The 21386-nt window shown below is 40.5% G+C and overlaps 1 protein-coding gene and 1 long non-coding RNA gene across 5 annotated transcripts in view; one reads left to right on the forward strand and one right to left on the reverse strand.

Moving 5' to 3' along the window:
* The window catches only part of ELOVL7 (ELOVL fatty acid elongase 7), a 76119-nt gene that overhangs the window by 29756 nt on the left and 24977 nt on the right, over nucleotides 1–21386 (reverse strand). The gene's annotated exons all lie outside the window — the stretch shown is intronic.
* LOC118655828 lies at nucleotides 1509–19581 on the forward strand. 2 transcript variants are annotated; one of them, XR_004967412.1, is made up of 4 exons: nucleotides 1509–1614; nucleotides 2480–2638; nucleotides 18340–18441; nucleotides 19131–19581. It is a non-coding gene; the product is annotated as an uncharacterized LOC118655828 (long non-coding RNA). The 2 variants fall into 2 exon arrangements; XR_004967411.1 differs by lacking the exon at nucleotides 18340–18441.

Here is a 21386-nt window from a genome sequence, read left to right on the forward strand (position 1 = left end):
TCAAAGACCTGCTCCCAGATATCACATCTCTTGTGAGTTGTTTTGAATCACCAGATAAATCTTTTCCAATACTGACTCCACCTCCTATTCCTGTTCCTGCCCTTCTTGACCCAGATGCCTTATCAATCCAAGTGACATTCATTAACTGAATCCTTTGTCACAATTTTTGTATTTATTCCTTATACTATGTGTGTTGTCATGTCTGAGAATGCTTAATGCAGCATTAAGAAGAGGTTTCCAAATCTGGCCCATCACCAGACTCTCCCCAAACATATTACCTATATCCACATCTCTCTCCACGGAATTCTGATTATCAACCAGGTCTGGCAATCACTGATATAAGGACACAGAAGAGAGAAAAATTGTAGTGATCTGATTCCACACCTAAGGTAAATGGTTTCAAATCTCATCTGGCAAAGTCAATTATGTAAGAACAAAATTATTTCCTTATTGCTTAATATTTAATACATCTTTCTTTATTCTTTGGGGGGTGGTAGGAACTTATTTCAGTGGACTCTAAATATGACCACCCCTCTCAGCAAGTTAGAAAAAAATTAGTTGGGAGGAGGAGTCCTTTTAATCCTATATGTTTTCTGTTAACATTGCCATCCTCCAAGACTGCAGCGTCCCATCAGGTCTTTGGCCAGTTGTCCATGCAGGTCTATGTTGTTGCTAGCTCCACGGCTGTTGCCCTTCTCTCTGAGGTCTGCACTAATTGCCTTCCCTCTGATTCCCCCTCCCTCAAGCCCGAAGCATGCTCTTCTGTGCTCAGAGACATGGAAACCTCAGAGGGTGTCCTCCCAAACCTCTCGTCTATGCCCTTGAGTTCTTCTGTATGGGTAAGTGCCTGAGCTTTTGTAATTCAAAAGCTAGGATAATACTTTCTGTTTCTCTGCCTTTTACTGTCTGTTTCATTCCCAAGACAATTTGCACAACCTAGCCATTAAATAGAAATGGCAAGGGGGGGGGGGGCGGGGGGGAGGCGGGGTGAGCTGAAAAAGGAAATGCCAAGGAGGAACATAGTATATAAAACATTAAAATAACACACAAAATCCTGTATGGTAGGTATAACAAACATGCATTTTTGCTTCACGTTGTGTGTGCATGCACACATAACACAACACACAATGATTAGCAAAATTAAAAATCTGTCATTTGAAATAAATTTTCACTGAGTCTATTTCACATTCTAGATTCATTGGTGTTTTTTTGTGTGTTTTTTAAAATCCTCACCCAAGGGTATGACATTGATTTTTTAGAGAGAGAAGGGGGAGAGAGAGATAGAAACACTGATGTGAGAGAAACATAGGTTGGGTGCCTCCCACACATGCCCCTATGGAGGATTGAACCCACAACCCAGGTATGTGTCTGACCAGCGACCGAACCCACAGCTTTTCGGTGCACAGGACAATGGCCCAACCCATTAAGCAACACCGGCCAGGGTACAATGCATAAATTTTAAATTGCACATTGTTCTCAGTAGCATTATGAAATCTCACTCTGTCTCACTCTCTCCCACTCAGGATGTAAATCCCTTTGTCCAGCGTATCCACCTCACTTCATCTCATCACATAGGCGTCGTATGCATCATGTCACATCATTACAAGTAGAAAGGTGAGTACACTGCAATAAGGTATGTTTAGAGAGAGCTCACATTCACATAACTTTTATTACAGCACATTGTTATGTGTTCTACTTTATTATTAGTTATTGTTGTTGAACTCTTACTGTGCCTCATTTCTAAATTAAGCTTTGTCATAGGTGTGTATGTGTAGGAAAAAACATAGTTTGGTGCTACCTGTGGTTTCAGGCATCCACCGAGGGTCTTAGAACATATCCCCTATGGATAAGGGGAGCACTACTGTAATTGCCAAAGTGATTGCTGTGAAGAAAACGACTCTTATTTGGATGAGTCAATGCTGGTAGTTCACTTTAAACCAGTGGTTCTCAAATGGGACTGACTTTGCCCCCCCCCGCCCCCCCCGCCAGGGGACATTTGTCCATTTCTGGAAACCTTTTTGGTTGTGTCAACTAGGGAGGGGGTATTCCTGGCATCTAGTGGGTAGAGACCAAAGTTGGTGCTAAACATTCTACAATGCTCAGGACAGCTCCTCACAACTATGAACTGTCCAAAATGTCAATACAGCTGAGGTTGAAAAACCCTGTTTTAAACAACCAAATTATTACTTTCTAGTCATTTTTCACATTTTAATATACTTAAAAGTTTCTGACCCCCTTGCCCCAGCCTCAGTCTTACTAAATCATAGGGACCCAGCAACTCAAGTACCCAAATCTTTGCAGCACTCAAGCTCACAAACTCTTTGAGGCTCCTACGACTTCACTACAGAGGGTGCGGGTGACAGGGGCAGTTGGTTCCAGTGAGAAAACAGCCGATTGATATCTAGGTGGAAGCTTCCCTAGCAATCTTTGAGTTCTTACTGAGAAATGTATTTCTTATCTCAGGGTTTTTCTCCCCCAGGACAGCAGGAGCGGAGACTCCATCTGAACTCTGGTTTTCTAGACTCATAACCCAGAGAGAGGCCATCTGTGATACTCACCTGGGAAGCCGTGTCACCACCCCACAGGCTGAGTTCTATCACCTGTTCTGACGCACTCTGAGCTGCCCTGTCCCTTTCTGGTGAGTCACGGTGTGCCACCTTTTCCTTGTGCTCTGAGCTGGCCTTTCCCTCCTTCCTTGCCAAACCATCCTCATTTGAAGGTGTGTTTCCCTTATCAGTTCTCCGATGACCAATTATCACTTTTGTGTAATAGCTTACTTAATCTGCCCTGTCTCCTTCTCCTCCCTTATTTTGAATAGGGATAAAGTTTCAAACCACCACCCAAATATGAGGCCAGAGTTGGCTTTTCAACAGAAAGTTTCCCCAGTTCCATCGCAGACCTCCATCCCTATGCTGGTACCTTCCTGCAGCTCATTTTGATTTACTAGTATGTGTCCCTGAGCGGCATCTGTGGCTAGCCCGATCTGTTCTCGAAGGTTGGTGCCTTTTGTCTGCTTTCCAAAGGACAAGAGGATGGGACCTTGACCTCAGGCAGCCTCTGCATGTGGAAAGATTCTAGAAAGTAGGATAAGTAAGGCTGAGAGGAGAAAAGCATCTGAAAACCTGTCCGGATTAGATGTCTCTAGGAAATATAAAATTATATATGTATGACCCACCAGACTAACAGACTACAGTGACGGCTGGAACCAATGGGACTTGTTTCTCTTTCAGGAGTGCTAGAGTACCTCAAGGGCAGCTTAATCCCTGTTTGTAATCTGAGTCCTAGTACAATGACCTAAGCAAAATAGGCGGCAATAAAAATCTGCTGAATGAATTTTAAAATGTAAAACAAGGCAGGGTAAGAACAAACACTCCACCCCTTAGGCCTTCTTCTCCACTTTTTTTTCTTTTTCAAATGAATTCAATACACCTGTGTTCATTTTCTCTTCAAACAAAAAGTCTTTTTTTAGCATCTGTTATTGTGCAAGGAAGTGCTGAGCAGGACACAATATTACTTTTAAAATATGGTCCCTGAATTCAAACAACTTCCAATTTGGCAGGAAAAAAATAAATACCTATACAGATATCTAAAATGCAAAGCAGAATGTAAAGTCACACGAACAGTTCCCGTAGACTCCTACAGCCTCTAGAAATGGAGAGTCACATCTGGCTTGTGACCCGGAAGAAAGGCATATGGAGGAGAGGATACATGAGCTGAGCCTTGAGAATAAAGATTTCAATAGGCAAAAATATGTGCACCTGGAAAGAAGAGAGGCGTGAATCATTTGTTTATTCAATGAATATTCTTGAGTATCTGTTATGTGCCAACCACTGTTTTAGGTGCAACAGCTAGGTGGAAGTTTCAGTGAAATAGTAGGAAACAAAACAAAATCCTGCCTTCATGAAGTTATAGAAAAACTCCCGGTGTGTTTCCAGAGAATTTGTTAGTCTGTTTTGGTAATATACAGAATGGAGGAAGGGAACAACAGAAAGATCAAAACAAGAAAGGTAGATTCCACAGATTGTGAAGGAACCAAAGGCCAGGCTGAAGAATTTTTTGGATTTCGTTCTGTTGACAGTGAGGTGTCATTACAGGTTTCTCAACGAGGGACTGTCTTAATCAAAGTGGTGTTTGGAAAGATTAACTGGGTGGTAGAGTCTAAGGCTGGATGACTGAGGGTGCGGTTTGGAAGCAGGGAGAATTACGCAGCTATTGCATCTACTGGGAAGGATCCAACATAAGTATCATTTCCTTTGAGATGCCATCCCTGATTCAATCAGATCAGGACTGGTGTCCCACTAAGGTATTCTCATAACCATTTGTCTCATCTATGCTAGCACTTACTGCATAGCATTGCAAATGCCTGTTTATTAATTCTTCTTTCCACTCATATGAAGGAAGAGGTGACCCTCATTATCTTTGTGTTCCCAATGCCTAGACCAGTGTCTGGCACGCAGTATAAAATATCTGTGATATGAGTGAATAATCCAGTGTTAGGGGTTAAATTCTGTCCCCTCAAAATTAATATATTAAAGTCCTAACCCCCAGTACCTTAGGACATGATCTTATTTGGAGCCAGGGTCTTTACAGAGGTAATCAGGTTAAAATGGTATCACTAGAGTGGGCCCTAATCCAATGTGATTGGTGCCCTTTTTTAAAAGGAAACATTTGGAAACAGGCATGCATATAAGAAGCGCGCAGTAAGAGCATGAAGACGACCAGCTACAAACCAAGGAGAAAGGACTGGAACGGATCCTTCTCTCACAGCCATCAGAAGGGCCCAATCCTGCCAACCCTTTGCTTTTGAATTTCTAGCCTACAGAACTATGAGATGATGAATTCCTGTTATTTAAACCACCCAGTTTGTAATACTGTGCTACAGCCTCACTAGCAAACTGATATGAAAATGTTCATCGAACTTGCAGAAACCTCCAGAATTAGAGCTCAGGATTAAGGTCATCATTAACTATAAATAACAAGAGGTGATGACATGGGAGCAGCATAAATTGCCGTGATAAGTAATAGAGGAGGAAATATGGCAAAGGGCAGCATCTCAGGGAACAGGAAATAGAAAGAGAAGCCAGGGACAAAGATAAAGACGCAGCAGAAAGCTGCAGAATAAAGCTGCCTGGTAGAACCTATCTTCAAATACTGAAAAAAGTAAAGTAAGTGGTCAAAAAAACTGTCCACAAATTTTCACAGAAGCAACCACATAAGGAAGGACCACAGACAGATGTTCAAAATCTCAAAAAGTTGTGTGGCCCTGGGAAGGCTCTGGAGCAGAGCAGCAACCATAGGTGGCAAAGCTCCTAATGCAACGTGGCCTCTTCCCCAGCTGTACTCTTTTTTTTTTTTTTTAAATATATTTCTTTATTGATTTCAGAGAGGAAGGGAGGAAAAAGCGATAGAACATCAATGATGAGAGAGAAACATTGATCGGCTGCCTCCTGCACGCCCCCCACCGGGGATCGAGCCCGCAAAGCAGGTATGTGCCCTTGGCTGGAATCGAACCTGGGACCCCTCAGTCCACAGGCCAACGCTCTATCCACTGAGCCAAGCCGGCCAGGGCCCCAGCTGTACTCTTGATGCAAACAACAACAACAACAACAACAACAACCTGGGAATTCCAACTGTACCTGAACCTTGGGAATCCCTCATTTGAAACACAGAGGTCGAAGCCATTAGGGACATTCCGAAGTGAGTGTCTTCATCTCCTATATGCTTCCTTAGCTGTATGTGAAACTACACTATGCTGTGAGTGGTGCCACTCACAACAGGGTGGTCAGGAATGGTTCTCATGAAGCCTGAAGGACCAAACACATCCACCCCAATTTAGACCTGCAGGTGCTGCCCCACAACCTCCACCAAAGCCCATGTAAGGAGCTAGGTCCTTAAGGACTGACAAAAAGTTTTCTGGGAAAAAAATAAAATGGAAATTATACTTTTAAAAAAAGATGAAAACATCCTGAATACATGTATAAGACCAGGAAAAATTGGTGGTGAAGGAGAGATTGAAATTGTGTATGTGTGCATATGCCTAAGGGAAGAACTCTGACTTGACAAGAAGCCAGAGGAAGGAGGAAAATAATGAGACCACAGTCAAGTGAAGATTCCTGGCCACCACTGCAAGGAAGGCAGGCATGAGAAAGTCCCTATTTCAATACCTATAACTCAACTTATAAGCAGCTGGGGTTCTAAAGTGCAGTTATATTTCAGTTGTTTGAAAATTCAAAGTATTTCATTGAAACAAAATATAACAGGCACTTATTTTTAGACAGGCCACAAACACTGACTTAGCCCACAATGTGAGTAAACACAGTTTTAACTAGCGTTCTGGCTCTAAGAAATAGAGGGACGTTCAGCACAGCAGAAGGAAAGAGAACACCTTTCCCAGGACCTTAAGACAAACCTCATGGGGGTGTATTTTATACCCAGAGATCTCACTCTGGTTTAAATGCCTGAATACAACTATCTACCAAGGCCTAACTCCACCCAAAATGTTCCAAGTACACAATTATTTAATCCCTCAAACATCACAAAGAAAAAAGAAAAAACATAGTCAAATTATTCAATTTCAACTCATGTGGCTAGATGCTGGAAAGAAAACAATTTAATCGTTATATATATATGCCTAATATGCAAATTGTCCCTGCAGGAATTTGACTGGGAGATCACTCACTATGACATGTGCTGACCACCAGGGGGTGGCGCAGAACAAAGGAAAGTGGTGACTGGCAGCCAGGGAAGGGAGGCCCCGGCTGGCAGTCGGAAGACCCTGATCAACCCTGATCGCCAGCCAGGCCTAGGGACCCTACCTGTGCACGAATTTTGTGCACCAGGCCTCTAGTCTAAAATAAGAGTAATTCTTAAATTTTAATGTGCATTATACGTTCTTGAGATACTTGTTTAGAAGTCATATTCTAGGGCCTCCCCCCCAGGCAACATCATTCTGTAAGGTGGTTCTTCAACCACACGTAGGGAAAACACTGAGCTATGATTTTCTGTTTTTATTTAAGACTAGAGGCCTGGTGCATGAAAATTCATGCACTGGAGGGGGGGAGTCCCTCAGCCAGACCTGCCCCCTCTCTCAGTCTGGGATCCCTCAGGGGTGGGAGGCATCCCGGTGATCAGGGGAAGGCGACGCCCCCATCACACCTCTGATGCTGCCACTGCCAGCAGCACAAGCCTCAGCTGGCCCTGGTTACCTAAGCCTTGGGTGGCCCTGGGCAGCTTGGTAGCTGACATCTGAGGCTTGCCTGTGCCTTGGGCCGGCCCTAGGAGGCTGGGCAGCCGACATCCGAGGCTTGCCTTTGCCTCGGGCTGGTCCTGGGCAGCTGGGGGGCTGAGGGCGGGTCCGGCCACACTGCATGCCTGCCACCTCCCCAGAGGGGCTGAGAGGACTGGGGGACTCCGGTGGGGCTGAGGGGACTGGGCACTGCCATCTTGTGGCTATGGGTGCCACCATCTTTGTGATGGTGTGATGGTCAATTTGCATATTCCCTTTTTATTAGATAGGATAATGCATGTTAACACAAATGAATTTTTAAAGGGATGTGTTAGGTACTTACACAAACAAAATAAAGCATTTCTCACAGTATGGAGGAAAAACATTTTAGAGCAGGAGAACTACAGAAGCCCTTTGGCCCAGCCTAGGGCAGCGCCCCTAAGATCCTCTCCTGATTGTGTATTAATACTTAACACACATCTTCATTTCACATCTGTGGGTGAAAATACTGACAGTAGAGTTACATACTGAAGGGTAAGGGAGAAGTTGAGTTCATTCATTTATGCCGGCTTTTTATACATAAGGGTTTTTCCGAGCCTACTGCTTAGCTATTGTCTGCTGCTTAACTAAATTTCTGCTTAAAGAGATTTACTGGAGGTCAATGGGTGAGGGGGGAAGAGGAGACATATGTAATACTTTCAATAATAAAGATTAGGAAAAAAGATATTTAATGAAGAATTCATGATGTAGAAATATTGTTCTGACCAAAACTGATGAGAGCTTAGTCCATTACCATTTATTATTATTCAGCTGAATCAATTACCAAATTATACAAATTATATGCACTCCTACAGCACAGTAGGCCACCAGTACAGACATTCCCCTCTTGTACATGGGGATAGCCAAGTCACTATTTCATGGCTGTCATCCATTCTGATTGGTAGGGCATCCATGCCACACTGGTTGTTAATAATTCTGGTGCCCACTCTAGTTTGTACTTCTATATTTGATAGTCATCATACTACATTTTAGTTTAATTGTAGACATCTCTTGCATCACCTAAATTCTCTAAGTTCTTGTGAGGTAGGGTGGGAAGATTGTCACATGCAAATTTATATCTTATACAGAAGTAACCCCGGGACAGGTTAGGCAAGAAATAAGTGTCATGGTATCAACAATCAATTAATAAAGGAAATTATCAGAGCTGATGATCACATTTTGCTGCACTGCTGGCATAAAGACCCAAATTTCTCAGCTTTAAATTTAAGTTAGAGGTATAAGCAAAAAAGACACTTTTATTTTTAAATAACGCACATGACAAGGTCAACTTCCAACTTTTTGTTATTTAACTGTATTCTGTTTGTGCTCTTGTCTTTTACTGAGAGGCTATGCTTGATTTTCTCAAAAAATTTTCTTTAATGAGATTTGGTTCTGAAAAACTTGAAGAATATGTTTTCATTAAGGCCAGTTGCACTTTTTTTAAACTCTAGGACTAAGATTATTTGCATTTTATTAATTTGAATTATTACCAACTTAACCAAATCTTCATAGCTTAAAGGAAGACATAATACATTTATATTAGGATATATATATATATATATATATATATATATATATATAAATTTATATTCTTTCTCTCTATATAAATAATATATATTTAATTAAAGTGTATATATTTAATATTATGGATAGTATAGCAGATAGTATAGCTAAATTAAACATTCTAAATAAGTTTCTCTTTACTGGCCTAAATGTTTTTTAGTTCCATTAACTTGGTTCTGGTAACTAGCAGAAATAATTTGAGTTTTCTCTCTTTCCTATTAAACTTTGTTAGAAAGGCAAATAATGAAATGCCAACAATATAGATCAGAAACTGAGAAACTGGGGCCTGGATAAGTTACACAAAGGCAACCTTTGTTTTCATATAAGCTTTACTTTCCAGTCTAGCTTCAACTTTGAGGTTTACTTGCTCCAATACAAAAAGTACCAAAATTCAGTACTGCTACAGGTGGGATTAACCAGAAGCACACTTGTTATCTCTAATATAAAAAGTCCTTGGAAATTTGATGTGTTTCCCTTTTGGACAGTAAATAGAAAGATATAGTATCGCAAAGTCCAGTAATTAGTCAAACGCACATAAAAATGTTTAACATTTCTACTACTGTACTAATTTGACCAAACATAAATTCAATATATATATATAGAAGTATATATAATTTTTTAAGTGAAATAAAATACCTGAAAAATTTTGGCATAAATGTTATAAAATCTTCAGAGGACTTAAGGCCATATAACATCTTTTCAGAATAGCTTTCTACAGAGATATTTATCACCTACAAATTCCAAAGTGTCTGATATCCACACAGCTACTGCACCACCTTTTTGCCATCTGAAACTTCTTTTTGATAGAGTTTAATATCTCAGATGACCACTGATTATATAAAAATGCACCCCTACCACTAAATCACACCATTTAAACTACAAAGGATTTTACCTCTCCTTTTACTTTTTTCCCCTAAGACAGATGCAATATGTATTGAATTTCTTCCAATCTGTTGTCTGAGCTATGGAGTTTGTGATTCCTTTAGATAGAACTTAGGAATATAACCTTGAACCATGTTTTTATTAAGTATGTTGATCTTATACCTCTCACTCAACCATCATTTGTGGAGTTCTTAGAAGGCTAGCCAATGGCTCTAAGGATAGTAACAATGTGATGTCTTCTCATTCACTCTGTAAACCCCCTTCCACAAGCGACCACTGTCATCCCACCCTTTTTATGACCCCAGCTCTCCTTCTCTATTCTCTACAGAGAATGCTTCTCTCTTCACCTAATCTCAATCTTAATTCATGACAAGTCCTAGAAAAAAAGCAAAAATGAGAGATAAAAACTTATCTTGAGGAAAGCAGAAGAGCACAAAGTAACGAAGGGATTCTTGCCAATAAGTCCGACAATAGAGAACAGAACTTACTGTTTGATATTTATTTCATTTTCATCATAAAACATGTGTTGTGATAGAACAAAGTTGAACCAGTTGCGACCTGCTTTGGTGGATCAATAGCAATAGTGAAAAGCCCTTTGCCGGCTGGAGTAGATAAGCTGCTAAACCTCATTGGAAAAAATGAGAACTAGGCATCTGATAATGAAATAAGGGAGAGGGCTGTTCTTGAGTAGATCCGACATACTGTGACTGTCTTCAGATAACCACTGCACGTGGTTACAGGTGCCGTCTCTCACGGGACCTATACACAAAGGTTGGGAAACTCCCTCTTGCTAAAACCCGAAGACTTTTTCCTGAGTTCTTATCTACCCTATTTCCCTGCAGTCCCATGTTGCTGACCTCTTCTTCCTTCCTGAAGCCCTGAATTTGACTTTCAGAACATACCACCCTTCTAACTGGCTTCATGCCATTCCATTGTTCAGTCCTTAATCATTTTGTACTGTTGGTGCTTTTTTTCATAATCCTGTACAGGGGGTTTCCTCTCCTCAACCCTTGGCACTTTTTAAAAAAATCTACTTACTCCTATTACTATGTATGAATGACCCCCAAATCTGCGTTCTGAACCCTAACCTTTCACCCACGCCAGAGGCCACTATTTCCAACTGCCAACAAACCTCTGGCCTAAATGTTTTTTATAGTTTGGATATTGCACTGTCACAGGACACCTAACTAATCCCTAAAGGAACTAATTTTGCCCAAGTTCCACCTCATACCAACTGGCTTCTTTATCCAGCAGCTCCAATGATGTCAATGGCTTGACTTTTCTTGTGACCTAAAACAATGGAATCCGCTTTGGCTCTGCTCTTCCACCTCTAACTTGTAAGCTGTTTCTTTACTTAGACCTTTCTCCCCCATTCTCACTGCTAACAACCAAAAGAACCCCACTTCTCCCTATATTACTGCTACTGGGCCTGGACAACTCCTACCTCCACTTTTATTTCCTTTAAATTCATGCTTAGGATAAATGTTATTATTAGTGGGGGGGGGGGGTTCTAAAATACCACTTTCATCATCTTTTCCCCTTCTGGAGAATCTATATCGATCCCCTATCATAAACCACATCAAGCCCCAAGTTCCAGCTCCATTATCTGACTTTATTCTCCCAATTCAAGTTCACTTCCCACCTCTCCCTACTACTCTCTAATGTTAAAATCTCTTTTTATTTTCCCAATAAGCTACTTCCCACCTGTTCCCTTCTCTCCCTCGTAACCCTCAAAGTCATCAACTCTTGGGTTTTGCTCCCATCACCTTGTTTCTACTAATAGAAATAAGGATGCAGAAACTTCGGTGGGTGTCTGTTACAAGACCATTAGTCCAGTTGCAAGGATTTGTAAAGAGAAGCAGCAGCAGCTAAAACTGGACAAGTAGATGGGGCTGAATAATGAACATTCCCTAAGGGTGGTGTGTCTCATTTATTTGTCTTGAGACTTAGCACTCAGGTAAAAATGCCGAAACAATCATGAAATCATAATGAAGCACAAGCAAATAAAACAAAATCCCAAGGTCTCCCTTGTGACCACCATGTATGAGCTGCGGAAGAACAATACTTCCTGCCTGGGAACTGTGCCCTCAGATGAAAGCAGTTCCTCTGCTTTCATAAATTTACCAAGAGGTTCAAAAGCAAGGCACAACAAGCTCTACTGAGAAACTTCTCTGACAAAAGTCAAAAAGCTTTTCTCAATTGCCCAAATCAACCTCTGCCATCCCGGAATTTTTATTGTTGGGAATTTTTGCAATTAGGAATCTAATGAACAAAATAAACTGATGAACAAAATCTGAAGCAGGGAACAGACTGAGGAATCTCAGAGGGAATGGGGAAGGGAGGGGCGCGGAACAGATTAACCAAAGAACTTAGTATATGCATAGATGCATAACCCATGAACTCAGACAATAATGTGGTGAAGGCCCGGAGGGGGTCAATGGAAAAAAAGGGGACATCTGTAATACTTTTAACAATAAAGTTAAAGCAAATAAATAAATAAATAAATAAATAAATAAATAAAGCAAGCTGTCTTGATTAAAGTTTGTAAAATTCTTCTGAAAAGAATACCATTTTAATAATGGGTTAATAGAAGCAAGCATATCTGTGATATAGGTGACTTAAAGCTAAAGTAGAAATACATAAGGAAGAAGCAGAACCACAGATGGACAATCAGTTTTTTGATAAGGACTCAGCAGTTGTCATGGGTTTTGCCACAAACTAAGCAGAAGTGTACAGATCCTCTGAGGAAATTTATTGGCACTTTATTTGAAGGAGGAAAGAAAGCTGACTCAGCATACTACGGGCAGCACAACTAAGTACATCTGAAGTCAAATGTTGCCTATTTCCTGAGGCCAGGGAGTAGCCACCCAAGTTATCCAAGAGCATAACAACAACACCCAATTATCAAGGGCTCTGGGCCAGGTACTGTGCTAGTTATTTCATTCACATTATCTATTTAATCCTCATAGCAACCCCATGAAAGAGATATCATTCTCTTTATACACGTATCTACTGATGGACACTTGGATGGATGTGGAAATTATGCTAAGTGGAATAAGCCAGTCAGAGAAAGACAATACCATATGATTTCACTTATATGTGGAATCTAATGAATAAAATAAACGAATAAACAAAATGGAAACAGACTCATAGATAGAGAACAGACTGACAGCTGTCAGAGGGGTGGAGGTTGCTAAATCATAGATTCAGAAAGCAGTATGGTGATTTCCAAAGGGAAAGGTGGGTGGGGGAAGGTAGAGTGATAAAGTGATGGAAGGATACTTGACTTGGGGTGGTGAACACACAATACAATATACGGATGAAGTATTATTGAAGTGTTGTACACCTGAAACCTATATAACGTTGTTAACCAATGTCACCCCAGTAAATTCAATAAAAGAAAAAGAGCAGTTGGCCTGGAGGTCAAATCATCCCCAGTATTGCTGACAACAATCAAAGCTTAACTACAACAAGACTGCGCTCAAAGACCACAAGGGGGTGCACCAAGAAAGCATAAAAAATGCGGAGACAAAGAAACATGACAGAAATGGAGGATATAGAGCTAAAAACCGCAATTTTAAGGTCTTTCAATAATTTTCTAGAAACTGCCGATAAATGTAGTGAGATCCTCAAGAAATCTAATGAGACCCTCGATGTTGTGATAAAGAACCAACTAGAAATTAAGCATACACTGACTGAAATAAAGAATATTATACAGACACCCAACAGCAGACCAGAGGAGCGCAAGAATCAAGTCAAAGATTCGAAATGCGAAGAAGCAAAAACCACCCAACTGGAAAAGCAAAATGAAAAAAAGAATCCGAAAATACTAAGATAGTGTAAGGAGCCTCTGGGACAGCTTCAAGCGTACCAACATCAGAATTATAGGGGTGCCAGAAGATGAGAGAGAGCAAGATATTGAAAACCTATTTGAAGAAATAATGACAGAAAACTTCCCCTACCTGGTGAAAGAAATAGACTTACAGGTCCAAGAAGCGCAGAGAACCCCAAACAAAAGGAATCCAAAGAGGACCACACCAAGACACATCATAATTAAAATGCCAAGAGCAAAAGACAAAGAGAGACTCTTAAAAGCAGCAAGAGAAAGAAACACAGTTACCTACAAGGGAGTACCCATACGACTGTCAGCTGATTTCTCAACAGAAACTTTGCAGGCCAGAAGAGAGTGGCAAGAAATATTCAAAGTGATGAATACCAAGAACCTACAACCAAGATTACTTTATCCAGCAAAGCTATCATTCAGAACTGGAGGTCAGATAAAGAGCTTCACAGATAAGGAAAAGCTAAAGGAGTTCATCACCACCAAACCAGGATTATATGAAATGCTGAAAGGTATCCTTTAAGAAGAGGAAGAGGAAGAAAAAGGTAAAGATACAAATTATGAACAACAAACATGCATCTATCAACAAGTGAATCTAAGAATCAAGTGAACAAATAATCTGGTGATCATAATAGAATCAGGGACATAGAAAGGGAATGGACTGACTATTCTTGGGGGGGAAAGGGGTGTGGGAGATGCAGGAAGAGACTGGACAAAAATCATGCACCTATGGATGAGGACAGTGGGTGGGGAGTGAGGGTGGAGGGTGGGGCGGGAACTGGGAGGAGGGGAGTTATGGGGGGAAAAAAGAGGAACAAATGTAATAATCTGAACAATAAAGATTTAATTAAAAAAAGAAAAGAAAAGAAAAGAAAAAGAATTACCAAAAGAGAGAGAGCGCGCTCGCACGCACGCGCGCGGTGTCATTATCTTTATGTCACAGATAAGGAAACTAAATCTCAGATAAGTTAAGTAACCTGCTTCTAATCACACAGTCATTATGTTGCAGAGCAAATATTCAAAATTCAACAGGACTCTAGTCTATGTTTATCCACTACAGCATAGAGGTTTTCCAATATGAAGGGTTTTAAGAGAAGCAAGATGGCAGGACAGACTTAGTTTATTAACCAACATGTATTAATACCATAGCAGAGGCTATGCTGAAGATTCAAAAGTGGACCAACACCTTCACACCTACTAGGACAGCCATCATAAAAAAGGTAGACAATAACGAATTTGGCAAAAATGTGGGGAATTTGGAATACACACACATTGCTCTTGGGATTGTAAAATGGTGCAGGAAAACAGTTTGACAGTTTCTTAAAATATTAAACATAGAGTTACCATATGACCCAGCCATTCTACTCCTAGGTATATACGCAAGAGAACTGAAAACATGTGTCTACACAAAAATTTGCACATAAATGTCCATAGCCGTATTATTTATAATAGCCAAAAAGTAGAAAAAGCCCAAATGTCCATCAATTAATGAACCAATAAATATAATGTGGTATACGCATACAATAAAATATTATTGAGCAAGAAAAATAATGAAGTGCTGATTCATGCTACAATATTGATGAACCTTGAAAATAGTATCCTAAAAGAACCAAGAAGGCAGCGTAAGTAAACAAGGTACTTGCCATCTCCCACAACCACATCAAAATTACAACTGAAATACAGAACAACCATCATTCAGAACCTGAGTAGAAGTCCTACAACTAGAGAATTAATGAAGAAAGCATGTTGAGGATGATAGGAGGGGTGGAGGAGCAGAATGTGCTGGTCCAAAACCCAAGTGTGGTGTGTTTTTAATTGGGAGGGATATCTAGGTTGCAGAGGCCTCCCATGAGGAACAAGGGGTCCCAGCCCCATACCAGACCCCTCAGCCCAGGGTTCCAGTGATGTGAAGAGAAGCCCCTGTAACTTTGGGCTATAAAAATTAGTGGGGATTGTGACTGAGTGACAAGGAGGCTGCTGGAGACCCAGGCAATTCCTCTTAAAGGGCCAGCACATGGATTTACTTGAAGTTGCTCCCTCTGAGCTTCAACACTGGGGCAGTGGTTTGGGGGGATTCAAGGACATACAGGGAGGAAATGAGTTGTCTGGTATCAGAGAAAGAACTCAGGGGCAGCTTTCTCCAAGAGAGAAGGACCATTGTTCCTATGTTGAGACCTCCCCCATCACAGAACTGCCTGTCAGACACCATAAAAACCTAGTTCACACTGTTTGCTCAACCCTGGTGATTCCCTGAGACTCCACCCCTCCCAATTAGCAGCCCCACCCAAGCTGTTAGCAGTGGCTTTTCCATACAAATGGCCTGTCCTGGCTCAGGTTTCAGACTTTCCTAAAATCTCTCAAACAAGCAGAAGCTGGCATCAGCATGCCCCATATCTCTTAATAAGAGGCCCCAGACCTGGCACTAGCAACAGTCTGCTTTGCTTCAAAGCTTGGCCTCCCCTAGGCACTTCTAAGCCCAACACAAGTAGCAGCCATCTGCAGATCACTCTGTAGCTCCTGATGAGTAGCCCCAGGCAAGGCACAGGCAATGGCTGACTTTGCACCTTCAGGGGGCGCCCAGAGCCAGTGCACTAGAGTCATGAGCATAGATCAAGAAAGTCTTCCTGGAGAAAGTGGTATCAGAGCAGACCATTCAAAGGAGCTAGGCTGATGAAAAAGATATAGTACCCTGCAGATTATAACCTGGGAATGCCTTATAAGAGAAAATTAAAGTAATTTATTCCAGCTCTTCTTGATTACTGACTTTTAAACCTAAATTGGCTTGTGGTTCACATTATTGCTAATCTCCCCAGTCCATCACGTCTCAGAAAGGAGTAAAGGTAGACTCAGAAGTAGAATGTTCAAGTCCTCCAATGGGATACATCTCCAAATTCAGGGATGAAATCTATAGTGTCAACCACCCACCTTCACAGATTGAGGTTAATATAGAATTGAAGGTCTTTGCATGAAGAGCTATGGACCTGGAATGAAAGACAGCCAACCTACTGGTAACAATTAGGTTCCACCCTTCTTATGAAAAGAAACAATGTAAAATGTACATGGTGAATAAATTGTAGTAGGTTGTGACAGTTCTGTTGAAATTAAGGATGGTGATGTAAACATGAATGCCAACTGCAAGACAGAGGTCCCTGGCAGTCTCAAAAACATAGTTGGTGAATACGCACCAGGGTTTTCAGCACTGCGTGTCCCTCAGAAATGTTTGGTGAGGATTAACTGCATGGTTAATCTTAAGCAGTACGTAGTCTAAAGGCTTTACCTTAATAGACTGGATTCGATAAGCAAAGACGAACTCTTGGAAGGCCAAGGAATGAATGTTATTCACCTGCACCCCAGCCCAGCACAACCTACAACACCACAAAGTCAGTTCTAAACAAATGGGCCAAATTACACCAAGGCCAGCAAGATCATATCAGCATGTAGCTCTTAAAAAAATATACACTAACAGCTCAGTTTTTCTTCAGGTTGTGATACATTAAATATTTTTTAAAAAATTAACTACTATATGCAGAAATTTAGTACATAATACATCTGCATTTTTAATTACTGGTAAAAATATAGATTATTCAATAAATAATGGTAGGACAAATGGGTAACAGATTGGTAAAAAAAGAAATTGGAATTCATATCTTATCGTAATCAAAATAAATTTCAGATGCATCTAGAAATTTAAATGTAAAAAAATGGAACTATAAAAATGAAACTGATTGAAAGGTACACATTATGTCTCTGTACTAACTTTGCAACTTCCCGTGACTTTATAATTATTTCAAGATAAAAACTTAAAAAATACTTGGTGAAATCTGAGATAATTATTTTATAATACTAAAATGAAGAAGGCCTTTCCAACTATGATACAAAGTTCCAGAAGTCACAGATTTAAAGATTAATTAAATATGCCTACCTAAAATTAAATATCTGTGAATGGCAAAAGCTTCAGTATACAAAGTCAAAAGACAAATCAAACAGAATGAAACTTATATGCCTCTCCTATCCCAAAGGGCTAATTAACTTAGTATGCAGACTGCCAACAAATTAACAAGAAAAAAGCCAACAACCCAAAAAGAAATGGATAAAAGGCAAGAATAGGTTATAGAAAAGGAAACAGAAATAAATCTAAAGTATATACAAAAATACCTGACCTTACTCAGCAATGTGATAATACAAATTTAAATTAGAAGGAAATATCATTTTTACTTATCAGATTGGCAAAGACCACAAAGTTTAATAACATACGTCGTTGACCAAAGTATAAAGAAACATGCACTCTCATGCAATGTTGGTAGGAATGTGAAATGGTACAACCTCTGTGGGAGTGATTTGGAAATATCTGTTGCAATGAAAATGTTCTATGTGTCTATTTAACACTTGTGTGAAAGATGCATGTACAAGATTTTTTATAACAATGTTTTAATAGCAAAAGAAATAAAAACTTTCCAAATGTCCATCAACTTGAGGGAATACTGTGTAGCTATAAACAAAATAGAGTAGCTTTACCTATACTGCTATTAAATAATCACTAAAATATATCATTAATGCCAGGTACAAGACAAACTTGCTTGTATATGCACAGAATGTCTCTGGAAAGATTAAGAAATGGTTAAAAGTTATAACAACAATTAAAAATATTTATTAATGTTCCCTAAATTTTATGACCACACATAGAAGGCAGTGAACCAAGTAGTAATGATTGTAACTACACAAATTTACTGAGTCCTTGGTACAGGCTTTGAAACTACAGGATACTAAAAACAGATTACTCACTAAGCAGGAACGAAAACAGCATCAACACAAGCCAAATCCATCAGTAGATGGCATGGATTAAGAAAATTTGATCTAGACCTCAATATACAGAAGAGCTGGAAGAGATCAGGTATTATTTACCTTCATAGCTCACTCTGCCTCTTTTCCCAACCTGGCATAGACTTTTAAAACAAAGCAGATACTCAAATGTTTATGAGTGAATGAGTAACTAATTGAATGGATAAATGGATGGGATGGATGGGATGGATAAATGGATAGATGGTTAAAAGAAAGCATAAGTAGAAGGCCTTGATCTACTTCTGTTTCCATTGCATTCTGACACTGGGCAAGCCTCAGTGCCCTTGTGGTTCCCTGTGCAAATGGGAGGTGCTGGAATGTGTGTTTAAGAACCATGATCATAATCCCTACATGAGTTGGTGGATAATTATTATCATATGTGGCAAAATAATGCTTCCCCCCCCCCTCAAAAATGCCCATACCTTAATCCTTGGAATCTGTGACCATGTTATATGGCAAAAGGGACTCTATAGATATAATTGAGGTTACAGACATTAAAATAGGGAAATTATACTATATTATCCAGGTAGGCCCTGTGTAATCACATGTGCCCTTATAAGCAGAGAACTGTCTAGTTCAGCCGTGGGCAAACTAAGGCCCGCGGGCCAGATCCGGCCCATTTGAAATGAATAAAACTAAAAAAAAAAAAAAAGACTACACCCTTTTATGTAATGATGTTTACTTTGAATTTATATTAATTCACACAAACACTCCATCCATGCTTTTGTTCCGGCCCTCCAGTCCAGTTTAAGAACCCATTGTGGCCCTCGAGTCAAAAAGTTTGCCCACCCCTGGTTGGAAGAAGAAGAGATGTGGCAGAAGAAGAAGGCAGAGAGATTTGAAACTTGAGAATTCAATGCACTGTTGCTGGCTCTAAAATGGGTTCAAGGACTGGAGAGAAGCCTCCCAGTAGCTAAAGGAAGCCCCTGGCTGACATCCAGCAAGGACACAGAGATTTCAGTCCTGCAACCCCAAGAAACTGGATTCTGCCAACAACCTGAATGAACTTGGCAACAGATTCTTTCTAGAGCCTTCTGGTAAGAATCCAGCCAGCACCATGAGAAACACAGAGCAGAGTCATCACTCTTGACAACCTGTGTTTCTGACCTATATATCTCTATTGTTTTAATTAACTAATTGTGTGATGATTTGTATGGCAGCAACAAAAATCTAATATACAATCTTTCATTCAGTCTAAGAACCATTCATTGAGCCTGTGCCACATGTTGGACCCTGTGCCAAATATTTAGGGTAGACAAGTGGTATATGTTCTCAAGGAGCACAGAAACCCACTGAACAATTCTATGATAGAGGTTAGCACAACACACTATAGCAAGCATGTCAAACTCAAAGGCTAACACAGGTCAAATAAACAAGGCATGCGGTCCATGGGCTGTGGGCCGCGAGTTTGACATGCTTGCACTATAGGAATACAAAGAGGAGATGCCTAACTGGTATGGCATCCTTAGATGCTTTACTTATCAAATCTCTAATCCCTCCCCCTTCTACCAATGAATTGGACCACCAACCTTACCAAAAGCAGAAATTACAAGCCATTCTAAACACTATTGACCCCTCAAGACCTATGACTTATATCACCCTAATAATATTTCTCCTAAAAAGTCCCTTTCTCTTTCCCTCAATCTTAATTCTTCTTCCCCAAACACCTAGCTCATACTTCTTGACTCTAATCATCCCACCTGGATTACTGTAATGACCTATCAATTAACTTTCCAATAGTCATCATTTTCCACAGTCTACCAGAGACATCTTTCCAAGGATTAAATTGATCATGCCATTCTCTAGCTCAATATCCTTTGAAGACTGCCTACAGTAGAAGTCTAACTCCTTGGCTACCCTTAGCAACTTTTCAAAATTCCAATACGGGCAAAAGCTATCTCTGCTTGGCTTCTAATCCCAGTGCCTAGGAAGGATCTGCCACATAGTTGATTCTTGGTGTTTCCCACCTGATGCTCCAGCCTCATCTCTCACCTTACAGCAGCCCCCTTTCTCTATCTTACTTAGTCTTACCTGTTCCAAGCTATTCCATCTGCCCTTTCTTTCTATGCTTCAATTTCTCCTCAAGGCTAAAACGCCTTGTTCATCTCACTTGTAAATTGATCTCATTTTTAAAGATTATGCCTTCCTCTAGTAGGGTTTCTTCTCCCCTTACAGAGCAACCATTCAGGAGAAGTACCTGGTCTCTTCTGGGTCCCTGATATGAACTGTCCCCTCTCCTACCATAGCCTCTATAGCAGTGGTTCTCAACCTTGGCTGCACATTAGAATCACCTGGGAATCTTTTTAAAATCCTGATTTCTGGGCCTCATCTTCTGGAAATTCTGTTTCTTTGTTACTAATGTTGTGGCCCCACCCCATAACAAAGAAACAGAATTTCCGGAGGATGAGGCCCAGAAATCAGGATTTTAAAAAGATTCCCAGGTGATTCTAATGTGCAGCCAAGGTTGAGACCCACTGCTCTATAGCAAACACGCTAGTGTGGTATTCCAAAGGTGGCCTGTGGACTGATGCTAGTGGTTTATTACCAGTCTGGCATAAGGCAAGTCCAGAAATGAAATGAAAGTATTTTAGAAATGTGTATGGCAATTTGATATTGCTGTGGCATTCAAGTATGTGATACTCGTTAAACAAGGTATAGACCAGTTTGGGTGTTGCTGAATTGGTGTGGTGAGTCACATGTGGCGCAAACTGCATTTTGTTCATGTGCAACAGGACCACTTGTTGTGCATGACAGAACAAAAACAAACTAACAAAAACCCCACTGGTCCACCACCACAGCTGTCCTAAGGAGCACTGCTCGAATGCCCTCAGGTATGTCCTCATCGACCACCTGTAGGATGTTGCTGGCTGCCTGAGAGATGTCCAGTAAATATCAGTGACTAAATCCTTAATGATATGAATGATAGAAAGACTTCCTGAAAGATGTGAGATCTGAGCTACTTCTTAGTGACTGGTAGAAATTGAGCACTTTGGGGTA

This window comes from Myotis myotis, unplaced genomic scaffold, assembly GCF_014108235.1.
Source record: "Myotis myotis isolate mMyoMyo1 unplaced genomic scaffold, mMyoMyo1.p scaffold_m19_p_5, whole genome shotgun sequence".
In the NCBI taxonomy this organism is placed as follows: Eukaryota; Metazoa; Chordata; class Mammalia; order Chiroptera; family Vespertilionidae; genus Myotis; species Myotis myotis.